The sequence below is a fragment of the Rhea americana genome, unplaced genomic scaffold, assembly GCF_003343005.1.
Source record: "Rhea americana isolate MKP2758 unplaced genomic scaffold, rheAme1 scaffold_19, whole genome shotgun sequence".
Taxonomy (NCBI): Eukaryota; Metazoa; Chordata; class Aves; order Rheiformes; family Rheidae; genus Rhea; species Rhea americana.
This window is the reverse complement of record NW_028186038.1, coordinates 3004499-3022632: the sequence shown is the minus strand read 5'-3', so window position 1 is coordinate 3022632 and position 18134 is coordinate 3004499. Positions and strand designations below refer to the sequence as shown.

Genomic DNA, 18134 nt, shown 5'->3' with positions numbered 1-18134 from the left:
CCGGCCCTGCCGCGCCCTGCGCCCGTGGCCGCGGCCGGCCGCGCCGGGGAGCCCTCCCAGGCCCCGTGGTACCAGCCCGCTTCCTAAAGCGTCCACATCTGCTGGCAGTAGATTGTTTTAAATTCTGTTGACGCTTATTTTTTAACATCGCTGTTCGTTAAAACGATGGGTATTTACTTTCTCTGAAAGGTGTCTCGAGCGTTGTCCCGCTGCTCCCCAGCGTTTGCTGGTGAGAGGTTTTGGCATAGCCAGTAGGAGTTGGGAAGACACCGGCACCCTTCAAATCACGTAGTGCCAAGGCACTCGTGTGATGTCCAAGCCAGATAGTATGAATACTGGCATACAGTCAGTTTCAGTTTTTCTTAATTTACTTAGCACATTAAAAACTTTTTTTGATAGAAACTGCAGGAATAGCAGTTATTTTAAACAATAAATCCTCCTCACATCACCTACTACAATGTATTACTACTGCCAGTAAAACTTCCAAATGCTTTTGATAGTAAGTTTTAATACAGTCTCAAAGTGTAAATAGTATCTGCACATTTAGGCCTGCCAGTCACAGGCTAGTTATATTCTTGCTGTGGCTAGTAAATAAATGTAAACATGAGCCACCAGAGAAAAAAAAACAAACTGTTCTGGAGTACCAATGATTCTTTTTTCAGTTTCAACTAAGTGATGTTTTTTGTAAAAAAGGTTGAGATTTGGACTGTTTTTGTGCGAGAGAAGTTGCAAACAGTTTGTCTTCGAAAGAGTGACATAGCATCTTAGTAGTTCTCTGCTATGCAGGTGTCAAGAAAATGCCAAGCTGCATGTGCTGTATATTCACATTAATATTTTATTAATCAGGATGAAAATGTATTGTTAATGAGATTTCAGTCAGGCTAGATTGGCACATAAAGTAAATATTCCCACTTGGGAATAGCTATTTCTTAGCAAGTAGGTTGGTTTGTTCTGAGGCAGTGAACACTAACTTGAGGCTGCTTGGTGGATACTTGTATCCAAGAACGTCTGATACGACATAAGGATGATGAAATAATACTGGAAAAGGCTATAGAAATAAAAGGAAAAATAGAAACTTCTTCCTAGATTTTTTTTAAATAATCTGAGAGCATCGCATCCTAAGTAAAYGAAACTTTTTCAAACTAGCTTTCACTTAACACTTTTTTGATTTTCCTGTAAGAGTAATCACATGTTAACATTGAAATAATAAAGCATTATAGAACACTTAAAAGACATACAAAACATGATAGCGGACCAATACTGCAAATACAAGGAAATAGGATAAAGGACGAAAGACTTTATAATTCTATGTATCCAAAGATCCACCAAATTTGGTCAAAAGAACAAGAATAACATACCTGAGTTGCAYAAAAAGCATACGATCAGGAGTTCCTGCACATAATCAATGCTCTAACTAAAAAACACTGCAAAGTTTGATTAAGACAGCCAAAAGATTGTTAATGTACCCTTGTGATCTGCTATTCAGAATCTTACAAGTTAGTATTTTTCTAAGTTATTTCCCCTCTTCATTTCAGGTATGGCTTTTTCATTTCTTTATCCTGTCTGTCACGCACCTTGTATTCAGRAGAGCCTACTCTCAAATTCATCTTAAGTGAACAGTAGTTGATTCAGTAAGAAGTCAACATTTGAATCATTAATTATCTCACAGGATATTTAAGTTCAGTATTTTTAGGCATGACAAATCATGTATAAATAAAATATCTCCCAGTTTACTTTGGGTTTTTGTTGTATGGAGGAGAACTACTCAAAAGCACCTCAAAATGGAAACCAAGCTGCTAAAATTCTTACGGCTTCCCATGGAGTTAGATGGGCATAGCATAACTGAATGGCGCATGGCTCATCTGTCCATAAACAAACACCACCCTCCYTTTTCAAAAGAAAAGGGAAAAGGGAGATAAAATAGAAAGTGAAACACTGTGTTTCAATAATTTCTTTTACCTAAATTGCTATYTTTCAGTGACTGCTTCAGTTGCCAGACAGAAGGCAATAGAAAAGAAGCATAATTTATAGCAAGCAAAGTTACACTGGTAAACAGGTAGGCTAAGAAAGATTTAAAGAGCAATTAAGCGAAGGCATGAAGACAGCACATTTTTAAGTAAACAACAGTAGAAAACCTGCAAGAATCAATGGGTTATCTGCATATAAGAAAAGGGAGTAAGAGAGGAAAAGGTATTACAGAGCTTTCTTCTTCAGCATCAAGGCAGAAAATATTTCATGCTGTTCCTAGATGTTGGTTCTGTAAGGGAAGGGTTAATAAAGATTAATATTAAAGTCAATGACTCATTTTCCAACCTGAATAGAAGAGAATTAGGAGTGGCTCTCTATAAGGAAGGAACTGAACAGTCATTAGGAAGAACTCCTAATGAATAACCATGTCAGGGCAAGAACACAGAGATGAATGTTATCATTTTAGTCTCAATTCCTTTGTTAACAAAACACAGTCCTACTAAGAGATAAATATGGACTTCTACTGTAACACGGGGTATAAAGGGTAATCTTGATAGGTATATTTTCCTGGGAAATTACCCATGGGAAACACTTATTTTACCTGATTTCCCTTAATATTTCTGCTCATCTCTCACTCTGATGTGTCTCTCTGTGGAGCCATTTAACTGCTGCTCCTGGTTGCCCCAGAACCTTCTACTTCTTGCAGTGGCAAGGAAGAAAACTCCCAGACTTCCTTTTTACTGCCAGGGCCTGTGAATGGTTTCATGTGAATGAGTCTGTCCTGTGGGTAAGACACGTTTACATATTGTTACTTCAGTGTTCAAAGTTAAGTATTTCTATTATTATTGCTGTACTAAATTTAAATGCAGACATTTGCAAATAAACATCCCATTAATGTTAACATTCCGCTGCTGCTTACGACTGTTAACTGCTCTATTTCTCCTTCCTGTAATCGGAAGCATTTGACTGTGGTAGTGGTAAGTACCATGTAGCAATAAAACTGGCTTTTGTTTCTCTCATGGTATATTTCTTTCATACCTACTTATTAAAAATTTTGTTTACAAAAGCTTACAGACTCTTCGTGTGATTTATATAAAAACAGCTAGATTTTACTTGGACATTTCTTCAGGTTGACTTACCTCAATTCTCAGTATGTATATTATTTCAAGTGATTTTCTTTTCTTTTTTAAAAAGTTATAAACATGCCTACCATTTAATCTAGGTAAAATAGTTCCAAAAATAGTAAAAAATGAGGAAAAAAGTGACTTTGGTTTTAAAATTTCCTTTGGAGAAAACATGTCACTCACTGTAGTCTAGCTCTAACTTTGTATTGTAGAACTTGCTACCAGACAGATCTTTCTTTTATCTTACGTTGGTGCAATTAAATCATATATAATTTTATCAAACAAAAATATTTACAATTAAAGTATTCCTATTTTCAGGCACATCCCTATAGCCTTTTAAAAAAAATTATAAACACCATCTTGCATTCAGTCACTGTTTTTCAAGTATCTATAATACCTTACCATGGAGTATTTTCCTCTTAGGACATAAAAATGTGCATATGGGAGACATCTAATTTAAATGCCTATCACTCTCTTCATCACCATTAGCTCTTAGATGAGTTTCTGTCTATTTTTGGAGCTTCTTCCCTTTTCAGCTTTCTGCAAGACATAAGATCACAGAAGCCCATAGGTGACTGGCCAGCTTAAATAGATTTATTTTTGCTAAAAGAGTTGAATATTTTTGTAATAGTTAGGAATCTTACTCTTCGAGAAACAATTGTATACCAATTCGCATGTGTCTTTTATAGAACTTTCTCTTTGCAAAGCATCTTGCTGAAGTTTCTAATTTCTGCTGACCTCCTCTTACATGTCACGCATTCCTGCACTCTAACATTTCAACTTAATTTAAAATTCTACTTCAACATAAAATTAAAACTGTGAGAGACTGGTTGCACTAGTATCTGGTGAATATGACTTGCATCTTTTTGCTGCTATCAAATCATTTCTGTTTAGCTACATATCCACTTTGTTTTACTACAATGCAGAATTTTAGGAGATTGTTGTTAGGTATTAGAATATTCTTCTGCACGTTCTCATTGACCAATATGAACTTTGATGATTCTGATCATTGTGCAGCATCTTAATTTGATTTTCAGTAATCTTATTGTATTGGTCATGTAGAAATTGTGCTTTTTTTCAAGTTCTCCATCTCTTTTGGCTTAAGCTACTAGTTTAACACTGGGAACTGTTAGCAAAGACTGTTAAGAAAACAAGTGAACTGCAGTCCACCGATCTTTTTCCCCCGTTCTCCCTTACTAGTCGTCTAATAGACCTTTAGTATTTCCTGAAGATTGGCAGTAAGTCCTGCTTCTTCTTTGCCCATGTCAGTTGCTGGTGCTATTCTGGCACTCAGGAAGTCTGTTCTTGCAAATACCTCTTGCAAATATGCACAAATGATTACTATACAGGAAGAAGTCATCTTATTTTTCTCCTATCAGCATTCATTGTTTCATTTACCATAACAGAATATAGATTTATCCAAGATATATTCTTCCTTGTTACTTTTTCCACTCTTAGTCAAAAGCCGTTTTGTGGTAAGCCATTTTATTTTATGCCTCCTCCTTTAATATGAAGGAAAACTGGTTGGTTCGTAGTTGATTCTTCATAGATTTCTCACATTTCTGTCCCTTTATAAAGTTCAGTAAATTAAATTGTCACTCTTTCCACAAATTGCTAAATCCTTCCAAGTTCCTGATGATTCAGAATATTTTCTACATGCTGTTCCTGATACCTTCACATTAAGAGGAAGCTCATCCAAGAGGATAATATTGGGGTAGATGTCAGTAGTGGAACAAAGATTCTGTTCAATGGGTTCATATTATTTTGGAATTTCACTTGGTATCTTAATTTCACTATGAGCACCTAATAATATTTTCTCCCATTACAGTCATTTCACTTTTGTTATGGCCTGTTGTCCATTATCCAACAGACATACTCTTATTTCAGTATCATAGCAATTACCTATGCAAAATTACCGCAAACCACTCATCTACAGTGATTGTAGCATAGATTATAGCTATGACAAGCCCCAACATCACATTCTGTAGTCTCTTGTTTCTGCTGAGACAGTACGTATTTTTTGCATTTAGCAGATCTAGAAAGTATTTATTTATCTGTATGATCTGGACAACAATTTCTGTTTCTTGGGCCTGGCTACCTGTTGATATTCTTTTCAAGTCTATTCTTTCTCTTTTCCTCTTCCAAAGACATCTACTGCTTTCCAAGTAATTTCTTTAGGCCATTCAAATACTTGTAAAACATGCTAGGCTAACATTCAAACCCTTTGTAGATGGGACATATCTGAAAACAGCTGCTTGCTATATGACTGGCAGAGGAAGAGGAAAGAGCTTCTCTGACAGCTTGTTATAAAGTCAACGTTAAGATGAAGCAATATGAAGTCCAAGCTGTAATCTAAAGAAAAGATGGTTAAGAAGCTATCATACTTTAGTAGTGCAAACTTTCTGTGCAGCAGAACAGGAAAACTCAAAACTCTTGATTGTACTTGGAGGCACACCTGTTAGGAGTCAGGTCCTGTACAAACATCCAGTAAATTACAATATTGCTCCAGCAGACTTTCAGGGCAAGAAAATGACTCACAGGCACTCCTGTGAGTCTGTGGGAAAACCAGCCTAGCAGAGGAGGGGGCAAGTGTGGCTGTCTGAAAGAATTCCTCCTTTCAGAGAACAAGCACTGCTTTCACAGTAGATACTTAGCCTCGGCACAGAGTATACAGATTACATCAGGTCCATTTGCCTTCCTTAATTATTTTTTAAAAAACAAAAGCATAAAAATATTCACTTCTAAATTTGATTTTTTCAAGAGTAAAAGCACAAATAATAAAGGCATTATGAAGCAGGCAACAGGAGCTTGTGGGAAGCAACAGCACTGGTTCTTAGAAAACCTGGAACAGTAGCATGCTGTTCTGTTGGTATTAATGAATAGTTGTGTGAGATATACAAAAAGCCAGTATTTAAAATATATTTTGCAATAGAGAATAATCTGCATAGGAGAATCAACAGTATTCCAAACAGACACTGATATATCAGTTTATCTAGATATTACTAACAAATACAACACATTTGCAAGCGGTATAATCGGAAAAGCATGTAGAAGCTAAAAATATATACTATGGCCATTTCAAAAGAGTAGCTATTTACACCTCTAACATGTAAAAAAAAAAACATGTCATTTTTGCTGGCATTTATGTAGTTCATACAAATATTTAAAGAATGTAAATAACACATTTAGGTAGCTAAATCTGGGATACAGATTCCAGTTCTAGGAACACCATCAAAGCCAGACCTTCCCTTTGAGTCTGCTAAGTAACTAAATTCTTCATCTTACCCAAATACATGCCAACATGGTCTACCAGTGTATCATCCATTTTGCCAAGAGATGTAGATATCTCAGTTACTTATCTTACCAAGTACTCCAGAATTTCATCACCAGGAATCCTGCCACAGCAGCTGCTTCCGCTGCAAAGCTGTTCTCCACAACTCAGCTGAAAAAAGAAAAATTGAGTTGTTTGGAATTATGAAATATAAAGTGATGGAGTAGCGCCTGCTTGAATCTGCACACGGACTGAAAGGAGCTCTAAAAAAATTCAAGCTTCATCAACTTTTCAATGTAGTGCGCTGGATACAAGGGGTACTTTGTGTGGCCAACTTTCCCGTCACATAATGGCTATCCATTTTTACCTTGTGGGTATAGCAGCCACTTCTGGGACTAGATGCTCCTTGAGCTGGTACAGTTCAAGAAGAAGAAAAGCAGGCACAATCCTCCCGTTGTCCAGATGTGACCCACAAGCCACCAAGTAGACTTCTGTGAACTACAACATTCAGTTCAAATGGTTGCTAATTGTATTTCAATGATAGTTTAAATGATACTGCTGATCATTTCAGAAACATCCAGGTCACTAATTACTTTTTAGTCTGTACGGTGCTCTAAGCATGCAAAGCACTGTAAAAATGTTAAGTAACATTATTAATACTCTTAATGGCCTTCAGTGACTTCCCAGGCCCAAACCTCTGCCCTATCTGTAATCCTCTGTAATCCAGCTGCCCAGGTACAACAGATGTTTCTATAGCATCCTAGAAATAAATAAAAAGAGCAGTGATTAAAATTTAATTATCTTCATTAGCTAAAATTAAACAAATGTTAATAAAATATACTAATAATTAATATTAACTAAAATTCTTAGGATGTACCAGCTTCAGGATGTTTTACCTTAAATATCAGCTTAATCATACTGAATCTGTGAGAAAAACTTAATCAGGATGTTTGTCAGAAATACACATACTAATCAGCTGCGTGCCTATTTGTAGCAGGCATTATTTATTACCTAATCGTTCCATCCATGCCTGTGCTGGAGGACCCTGACGTTGCACAGTGGGAAAGCTTGCTGGGCTCCTGCCTTTGCTGTGCTGTGCCACTGATTGTAGAGATTACGTTTTCAAAGGCTGGCAAGTCAGTACTTGCCAGAAGCATTAAATTCCTTTTAGAATGTTTACTTTTATTTTGTACAAGATGCCCATAGTCTGCTGAAGAATCCATTCTCCAGGAAAAATATTTAGAGTGCACGTCACAGTTTTCCCCATCAGAAATTCAGCCAAAGCACACCAAATCTACTAACCACGGACAACACAGGGGTGGTCAAGATGTTTATACATAAAACACTATATCAGTGAGAGTAAAGTACATGTCTTGCCCGTGTAATAGATATCTAGTAATGAAATGGAAAAGCTAGTTAAGACCCTTTTAAAATACATGCTTTCAGCTCTTCATTTGAGCTCAAGAATATAGGTTAACTATAGTGCAGTGGATTTTAAATGCAAAATCTAAGTAATTGGACTTACTGATGTAGGATGAAAAAGGAGGCTTGTTTTCCCATTGAAAAATAAAATGAATGTAAATAAATACTAACACTGAATTTTTTTATTAAGGTTTATGTGAGATTAATCCCTTTACAGCCCTAGAGTGTATTAGGTTTGACTAATCTACTCTCAATTTTATGTAAGATTGCAGACATAGAAATAGAGCTAGGAGCTAGCTCTGCTAGTTAGGAGCTCTGCTAGCAGGCACACTGAAATGAGAGTGCGATAATATATTTGTACTTTACACTTGAAGCCAATGATTTTGTGCCTGTACTTGCATGAACACCTGTTTGTATGAACAAGCCCCTGAAACAGCTTTAAAGGAGACATTTAGTTATGCAAAAAAGGTGACTGGTCCAAAAACACTGAGATTTGCACAAGGACAAAATTTTGCAGGCAACTTCAAAGATGCAGTTTTTGCAGCCATTTGACCTGGGCGTTTTGCTTTCCACATAAACGATCTGTCTCTCTTGCTTGGATAATACTTTAGGAATGCTACATGTGTACCTCTCCTTTTCCTGTAAAGCTTTGCAACCACCCTATCTGTGGAAATTAAAGTCTTGAAAGATTTTTACATTTTGTTACTAAGTGGTGGGCTTTTTTTCCTTTTACAACTTTGATGGTGTTTGAGTAAACAGGAGAGCAGGTAATTACTAGCTTCTCTCTTTCAGGAAGAGCTTGCTTTAACTGCTCGAATGCTTTTAAAAGATCCCACAGTTTGCACARAAGAGCAGACCTGAACAGATGTCAGATACATACTGGCCTGGTAAGAGGTAATATTTAAACTTATATAGTCCCAGATTTTTTGAATTAAAGATTTTTTTCWGTTGGATTTTGGTCTTTTCAAAAAGGTCTGGCATATTTGTGTCTTAGTTGTTTTGCCTGACAGAATCRATATCTACTTACATAGATTAGGGTTTCATCTTCATTTATTCCTTTAAAAACGGATCACTCGATATTTACCCTGTGATTTCCTCACCTTTAATGGGAGTCAAAACAGCACTTAAAATGTAGGGAATTACACCTTTGAAAAACGGTATTTCTTTCACAACAGATGAGAAGACTTAAAAAACAGATACACTTGTCACTTGACGATGGAAAAACCTTACCTTTGGAAGTAGCACAAACATGCACCCTGGCCTGCGTTCAATGTCTTGACTGCCGTAAGACTGAAAAACATTGATTAGCATAACTTCACAGTCTAGTCCTGGGAAAGAAAAAAAAAGTAATGGAAAATGTAAATATTACACAGCTCTCGGTAGTGAAAGCGGTTCCGCTTCCAGGAGAAGGTGCCGCTGCTCCAGGGCGGAGCGCGGCGCCTCGCCCAGCTCCCTCCGGCAGCGGCGCGGGCCGTGGGTGTCTCGCAGCCGTTGCCCGAGCGCGGCGGCGGGAGGCGTTGCCAGGCAACGCGGGCGCGCGGTGGGGGAGGGGGCASGGCCGCGCCACCTCAGCTCACCTCGGCCGCCCGGCGGCGGGAAGCGGGGGGCGGCGGCGGCGAGGCGCTCCGGGCGGCGCGGGAGGAGGGGGGGGGAGTCGCCTCGCGGTGCTTCCCTAAAGCGAGGCAAGCACATAAACACACGCGAGTGCTTGCACAACTGGGTGAGCTCACTTCTTGGCTGCTATTTATAGGAGCCGTACAACTAAACCGGAGGGGGCGGCACGGGATAGGGCGAGGCACGCTTAAATAGCTTCGGGGCTGGCCTGAAGGAGAAGGGAGCCTCGAGGTTTATTTTTAAACCAGTTAAGCACATTTGAAATTGAACCAGTGTTGTCAGCATTAATCATAGTTAATTTCAGATGGCAGTTTTCATCTGAGGACTTCAAACGAATGTCATGTGGAGTCTCCTCCTAGTTTGCAGTTGGACAGCTTCGGTGTCACTAGCCTGCCTGACTCAGGGTCACCGACTTAGCTGTAAATAAGACCCCAGATTTGTCTAAATGGTAACGTCACAGTAACCTTGGAAAAAAATACAAATTAAGAAAATGACTTCGTGCTGAAGTAGCTGAGACGTACTCGGCCACCAGTTCTGGGGGGGGATTCTGTGGTAAAACTGCAGTTGCTGAGAGCGTTTCCTGGCTTCAGTCCGCGGGCTGGAATCTTATCTAAACTTCAATCTGTTGCGTATTGCAGCAGTTACACACATATTTGAAACAAGACATTACTGAACTCTGAAGCAACACTTGTTTTTTTCTACAAAACAAGTAACAAGTAGTAAATAATAGTGTGGAATTCATTAAAATGTAAGTATATTGGAATAAGGCACCTAAGAACTTAATATGTAGGTAACAGGATAAATTTTTATTACTCACATACAAGAAAATACTTGAGAGTAAAATCCTGGCTCCAATGAAGTAAATGGCAACTTTATGAGTGACTTCAGGGGCACCTGGATTTTAACCAGCATCTTTGAGAGACTATTTTTCTATATGGGAACAGGATATATAATAGGATTCTTTGGAGTAATTTAATTAAAGAGAAATATATAAAGTACTTTGCAGTAAGTGGTCTAAGTTTGTGAACATAACACTATTTAGAGTGAAGTCTGAATTAGAAACAAGTAACACGGGCTCAACTGTGAGCATCACAGTAATATTCACTAGGGAGAAGCTTGTATAGACTTTCTGTGTTTTCTTTTTAACAAATATTTTCTGTATGCTTTCGACTGGATCATTTTTACCATCCAAACAAAATTAGAGGCCTTATTTGAAGTACTGCAAGCTGAGGCAAACTCCATTGATTTGACTTATCATAGCTCTCAGTTACACCAGAGTCAACAATTCTTTGCTGTAATTTAATACTGAATAAGTGTTTTTGCTGACTGCTGAAATCTAGTGGGAGGAGGAGTCCAGCCACAGTAGAACTCTTTTTACTTCTGCTTGTATTTACAGCACCAGTTCATATACTTAGTGGTTTTTATTTTTAGGCAAGAGAAATATATAATGTCTATGAGGCTAGGATTATCCTGTTTGAAGATTCTTGCAGTTATAAGAAAAGTTGTATGATTCCTCTGAAAGAGACTGAACAGTGCTGGCTTCTCAAACAGGTGAGCAGACAGTACAAGGCTGATCATTTTGAAGCATGCATGTTGGACTATGCTAACTTAAAAAAAACATGTACAATTAACATAGCTTTCTGGTTATGGCATTCAGGTAACCAGATCAGGATGATACATGAAAAAAACATGTAGATAAGGCATCATTTGCCCAAATGTGTCATCAGAAACCGACTTTCTAAAGGTATGTCTCAAGCTGGAGAATGAAAATACAGATAGGTGATATGTCTCCATTTCAGAGCAATGATGAGGCTAGCACAGTGATGCCGACCACCTTCATGCCTTCTTAATTCCACAGCTGACAGAGGGAGATTTCTCAGGAGCATTGTGTCTCCTGTACCGGATAACTCTCAGTTTAAGAAAAAAATACTGAAAATACATTTGGTGGAAAACTGGGCCCAACTAGCAATTTTTTAATATAAATTAGAGCCCTACACTGTAATAGCCTGTCTTCTTAGCAAAGAGTTTATAAACTGATCTAAAAGAAGTCAGATTATTTCTCTCTATTATAAACTCATCCTAAATGAAAACAGAATTACTCAGCATTCTTCACAACATGTAGAAAAGTTTGAAGTTAAAAATAAAACTAAAGTTCTTTCTTAGTACATAGACCTTCACTGGCTATCTTTTCCCTTTAAGGAAAAAGCATATTGGTTGTCTATATACTCTTCACAAAAAGCAGTCATCTCAGAAAAGTTTTTGATCTTTGAGAATCAGTTTCCAAAACAGTTGCCACTTAGGGCAATGAGAACTACAGCAGTTACGAAAAAGCTAGACATCTTTACTGCTTGCAGTACTACCATAACATGTCTGGCTCTATCACGGGCAAGCTGGCATGTAAACGGAATGAAGAATTTCACAGAAATGCTTTGATGTTGCATAGATGCTGAATTTGAAAGGAATAGGAGAGTTTACTTTTAAAAGGCAATTAATAAAAGGCATTATAAAGCTATGCAAAATAGTGGGTGCTATAAAGAAAGGCAGGAATTTCTTCTTGTTTTTCTTGCAATATGAGGAACTTTACCCTCACAAAGGGAGATAATATTCTGCTCAAAAACTAAAGAAAAGCTATTCCATGTAAGATTTCACAATGTGACATTGCAGCCACGTCTGTCACCTGATTAACCAAAGCCGAGTCAGAGATTGTTGGACAGCCTACCCCAATCCAGTATCACTCACTGTCGTCTTTCGTTGGAGTTATCAGCAGTAACATCCATAAGGTGTCACAATGTTGGAAATTTGTGAATTGAAGGCTTTTGCAGGAGCAAAAAAAGGTGCAGAGAGGCCTTTATCCTGGGAAAGTGTGCTGAAATTATACCTCTTCCCATGGAGGAAGTAATATTTAAGTGGGGAATTTACATGTATCAATGATTGCAGTAGAGTATTTCTGAGGAAGCCCCTTGTTAATATTTTGGCAGCATATGAGTGGTTTTTTGCAATTGCAAATGTCACTCCATCTGCCACAAAACCATTGGTTCCAACATTCTGTCCTTTCTCCTGTTCAAGGGGCATCACAGAAACATTATGTTTGTTGTTGGACTAGCAGGAGAGAAAAGCGGTATGAATGTGCATGCCCTGTTGTTTAAGAGCTCACCATGAGAAAACTGACCAGCTGAGGGGATCTGTTCTTCCTTCCTAGCTACTAATGAGTGAACCTTTAATTTAGTTGTGTTTAGCGTCATTTAGGTGAGATTTTGATAATGTCACTGGCTAGAATCTGAGTCATATCAGAAATGTTGGTTGGAAAGGACTGACTCCTAGATCTAGTCTCAATCCTCCACTGGAAGCTGGACTGTCACCAACACTGTATCAAGTCAGTGATTTTACCTAACCAAATACTGAATATCCTTAAGGTTCCCCCTCTCTGAGTGACCTCTATCCAGTACTGACTGCACTGTCCTCCTACTGAAGCAGTTCTTCCTAATGTCCAGTGTGACCTTCCCAAGCTACAATTTTGGCCATTGCCCCTTGTTAAGCCATCTGTCACTGCCAAAAAAAGGTTTGGCTCCATTTTGTTTGTATCTGGCCTTCAAGCAGTTGTAGTCTGCTATTAGAGCACCCCTTAGCCTCCTCTTCACCAGAGTGAAGAAGCCCCAGCTCTCCGTCTTTCCTGATAAGACATATGCTCTGTCCCTGGCCATCTTGGTAGCCCTCTGCTACCTTCCTTTCCCAATTCTCAGTACCATTTTGAGCTGTAGGTCCCCAGACTGGACACAGTATTCCAAATACAGCCTCAATGGCAGTAAAAAGACAGGGCTAATAAGTTCCCTCAGTCTGCTGGCCACGCTTCTCCTAATGTAGGCCGTTATGCAGTTTGCCCCGTTTGCAGTGAGCTCTCATTTGACCTGACATCCACTGTGAGCTCCATGTTCTTTCCAGTATTTTCTTTTCAAGTTTACTCACCCAGTCAATTCTCAGCCTTTCCTGGAACATGAGGTTCTTCTACCCAAGATGTGGAAATCTGCGCTTCTTGTTTAAGTTTGTGAGATTTCTGTTGGCCAGATCCTAAGTTTCTGAAGATGTCTGCAAGCAAGTTACCATCTGGCATGTCAGTGATGCACCTGTAATTTAGTATGGTCTTCAGATCTGTTGTGGCTGCATTCTGCATCATCATCCGGGTTGCTGATGAAGATACTGAACAATACCAAACCTAGTATTGACCTTGGGGTACTCATCTTCTTACCATCCACAAAACAGATGTTAAGACATTGATTACTATCTTCCAGCCTGGGGCCTGAGTGAACTTTCTAACTGTGACAGAAAAATTGAAGGAAGACCTAGTTTTCTGTTTCATAGGTTAACAGGTAGACTATTCTTGAGACAGTTTTAGCGAATATTAGTAGGCTGCATAATGTGCAATAGCAACAAAGGTAAAACATTGTTTCATCCTGTATGATTCTTTAAATACACATCCAAAAATCACAATAAACAAGAAACAGCTCTTAAAGTGTAGGCTGTCTACATTTTCAGTACCCAGTGAGTTATGCACTGTCTAGCCTTTCAGAGTATACAATAGTTCTTTTGCAATTTAAAATTAACATTTATTTTTCATTCTCCGTTGGAATACAACAGACATCTCACCTTTCCTGAGAGGCAGGAGAGCCCTCCATTCCAGAACAGCCAAAGGCATTCTGAGGCACGCTAGAAATTTACATTCCCATCCCTCCCTCAGATCACAGCCTAATCTTCTAAACCTCAGATGCATGTCCCAACCACTGCGTTACAGGCTTACCTGAGGTACGTGAATAGACTTCCTCTCTCTCTGTCTCTCTCTCTCTTCACTCCCCAAAATTTTCACCAAAAGATTAGCATCAGGACAGATCCATCTCCACAAAGCACTTTGTTTTTGGCAAAATGTCACATTTCCGTACAGATATCTTGCTGATTATATTTTGGTGGTGAAATCTGAATTATAGCAAGGAAAAATATACTTGCTTCCTTAAACCCTAAAGAGGCATCCAGCAGAAAATACAAAACGCTGTTCTAAAATGACTGTTTCAACAATGGCTTGTGATCTGTGCAGTTTCATCTACTTGATTGTACCCAGCTTAGTGTTAGATCTAAAAAAAGAATTAGAAAATCATTCCTTTGATATGCATTAAATTGTTCAGTTAGTAAATTAGTGAATCTTATTCTGAGTGTTATTAGCTATTAGCATGTTATACTTCTTGATGTTGCTCATGAAGAATACATATGAAAATGAGGAAAAGATTTCCCCTTTGAAGTTGCTGCCACTTCAGTTGTTGACATTTCTTTTAATCGGTGGTTGTCCTCCTGAATGCAATATTCTGCTGTTTTTTTATGAGAGTCTCAATTTTTAATTTGTTCTTTCATTGATTGGATTTATTTTTTGAATGGGTAGCTCTCAAAATAATTAGCTTTACAATGGAACCATGTTCTTCTAAAATAGTCTTTAATGAGAGTCTCCTTGATGCCGTATATTGTACATTAAAATAATTTCAAGCTTACCTCTGGGCTGATAGAACCGGGACCTGGTATCACTGAAGACAGCAGGAATCTTGCTGCAGATTTCAGGAAGAGCAAGATCAGACCCTAGGAATGCATTTAGTTTATATTGGAAAGATGTTTATTATCTAGGAAAATTGAACAACATTTCTTCAGGCTCCAGAGTGGAAATAAAGAGCAAAAATGGGTGAATGAAAACCATAATTATATCTGAACTAAGATATCATCTTTAGACAAGCTATCAGCTTCAGCAGCTGGGCTAATGTGCCTTAGTTGTACTGCCAGTTTTATAGTACTGGAAGTGTGTGGCTCCCTTTTATTTGAAGTTAAATTACATTGAAAAAAATTCCTTTAAAAGCAACAGTCATTCTGCACATGAAGTTATTTTCCCACTGAAGACTTGAGGATCTTTAATAGGAACATACTTTGTCTCAGGAATTACTGTCTATATTACAGTCAGAATAAAAGAACACACTGGATAAACAAACACTGCAATATTACTCATTGCTGCAATGATCTAATCCCTTTCTATTTTCCATATGGCGTATATAAGCCAATTCTTGTCTTTAACCTTAAAATATACCTTGAGCATTACCAACTATCCTCCTGAAATACAATCTTATTTCTGTTTGTAAGACCCTCTGTTTTCTTTTTGTCTTTTCAAAACAGATTGGACTAACATGCTTATTCTTTCTCTACCTCTCTGTAAGCTCTGTTCTTTCTTCCTCTACACTTCATCGTTAAGCAACCTCGAATACACTTCAACATCCATCCCAAACTTGAATTTGACTGTTGTTCCTAGACAGACTTGCCTTCTATCCAAACTAAAACCTCTGGCCATGTCTCTGGCATTTCTTTATGAAGGTCTAGCTGTTCATTCAAAGTCAGTATCATAAAACAAAATTTTTAGTCTCCTCCAACCTTGTCCCATTGATTTATTTCTCAGTTTCTATGAAAAGTATTGTTCACATTGCTGATCTCTCATTCTCATACACTATTTCATTTTCAAGTTACTCTGTGGGTCATCCCATACAGACCATATCTAAACTTGCCAGTTAGCTCTTCATAACTGAAATGTCATTTAAGATATTTCCTTTTCTATCCCAACTAAAAGTTAAAGCTTTGATCTAGGCTTTCATTATCTTACCCTGCACACATGGAACATTCCTTTTCCTCTTGTCTTGACAAACGCTGTACTCTCAAGCCCTAATCCATTTAGAATGCTACTCTAAAATAATGTTATCATCTAATTCATCACTTTTCATCCTTATTATTCTGCTCAACCTTCTTTTGACTTCTGCTTCTTTGTCATTTCAAACAAGTTACAGGTCTTTGCTTTCGATACCCTTTTGAAAAATCTCCTCACACTGTCCCATTCACTATGAGATTACTGATTATTGCTTCCAGTTGGTAATAATTCCAATATTTCCTCTATGGTTGAGAGGTTACTTCATCCACAAAGCTATCTCATAACCGTCTTCAAAATGCTGTCAGAAAATCCTCATTTTACTGTCTTGCATACAAAAATAATCTGGCAGTGGCTGGTACTACCTGCCAGCGTGACCAATACTGTCTCATTTTTTCCCACGTTCTCTGACTTGTCTGCTCTCATCTGTTGCTTTGCCTGAGATCGTAAGCTCTTCAGACTAGGACTGCCATTTTAGTCTACATTTATGCAGTGCCAATTACTGTGGGATTTAAGCCATAACTAGATTTTATAAGTAATAGATAATAATATCTAGCTTTTTGTTTCTACTGGTACTAAATCTGAAATATATATATATATAGATAGATATATAGATATATATCCTAAAATTTGCACTTCCTTGCAATAAATTATAGTATTTTTTTAGGAGAAATGGTGCAACAACTATACCAGAAAAAAAAGGACTCAGAGAGAAACATCACGACCTTTCAGACTGAAAACCTATGTGAAAATAATGAATTTTTTTAAAAATCAAGGTGGTCAAATACTGGTTGCAAAAGTTGATATCAACAGCTGATCAAACCATTGCAGAATCATAACTTAAATGGAAGCTTCACTTTGGAGAAGAGGAGTATTTATGGAAGGGCTTTTTTTTTTTTTTGAATACTATTAAAATACCATTTAAAACTTATAAGATGTTGTCTAAAATACTGCAGTGCAGCTTGTAGAAGAGAGAGCGTGTACTATTAGGTGGACTTATAAATTGATACATTTCTGACAAAATATAAGCTATTTCAAGAATCCATTTACAAGTAGAACCCTGCCTTCACTGAAATCAATAGAAGTTTTGCTAGTGACATCAATGGAATGAGATTTTCCTTTAATTTTTAGCCTGTGCAAGATTAAATATTGGGTCAGAAGAAGAGTATTCCTTCTATTCCACACAAATATCAGTGACTTTCAATATAGCATTTACTTAGGAGGATTACTACATTGAATTTGGAAAGCCATTTATGAATGTAAGTGTTTTTTAAAATTTATCTGGATTTCCTATCAACAAAAGCAACCATTTAACTGTATGAATGCCATTATTTTACAACTTAGAAGCTTTGCAAGTAGCTAAATGCCGCAAGTGCTATAATAATTTATCTCTGAACTTGTTAGTAACAATGCATAATTAACAAGTAAGCTGTAGGAACATGCAATTGCTATGTATTTACATGGTATTTGCTGTGCGGTTGTGGTATAATTACAGAGATTATACCTGCTTTGTAGAGTAAGAGTACATGGTGTACAGTGTACTTCATTTTGTGTTATTTCACATCACTTGGTCCAGTGAAGCAGGGCACAGTGCAATGGAGTTTAACAAAGTGTTTCATTCTGTTGTAGGTGGAAGCGAGCCACAGGTATGAAACTGCACATGAATCTGCACACAGTGCTGTGATTTAAGCAATCTCTGTGGTTTCTGGCTATTCAAGGTGGCAACATCGCTCTTTGAGCTCAAGTTATTTTTATTTTGGACTGTTGCCCTTTCAGTGATATAAATGAATTTGAACATACAGATTCAAAAAAATAGGACAGGTTAGTACCTTTTCTAGTACAGTAATTTTTTTCCTCTCTTGTATAAGAAAGGAAATAATAGAAAAAAAACCCTTTCCTTTTATAATCATGATATATTCACTTCACTCTATTATTATTTGCTTATGTCCTTTGACTTTTACTTGACTTTTTGACTATTGATAATAACTATATATTAAAAGAAATGCATGAAAATAATTAATTC

The 18134-nt window shown here is 37.6% G+C and overlaps 2 long non-coding RNA genes across 2 annotated transcripts; both read right to left on the bottom strand.

The window, feature by feature from the left end:
• Positions 1 to 1898: 1898 nt before the first annotated feature.
• On the bottom strand, positions 1899 to 3053 carry LOC146597212 (uncharacterized). The gene is made up of 2 exons (XR_014895526.1): positions 2570 to 3053; positions 1899 to 2257 (listed from the first exon to the last, which is right to left on the bottom strand). It is a non-coding gene; the product is annotated as an uncharacterized LOC146597212 (long non-coding RNA).
• Positions 3054 to 3499: 446 nt separating this feature from the next.
• On the bottom strand, positions 3500 to 9380 carry LOC146597211 (uncharacterized). The gene is made up of 6 exons (XR_014895525.1): positions 9363 to 9380; positions 9016 to 9113; positions 7024 to 7123; positions 6731 to 6861; positions 6457 to 6534; positions 3500 to 3632 (listed from the first exon to the last, which is right to left on the bottom strand). It is a non-coding gene; the product is annotated as an uncharacterized LOC146597211 (long non-coding RNA).
• Positions 9381 to 18134: the final 8754 nt, after the last annotated feature.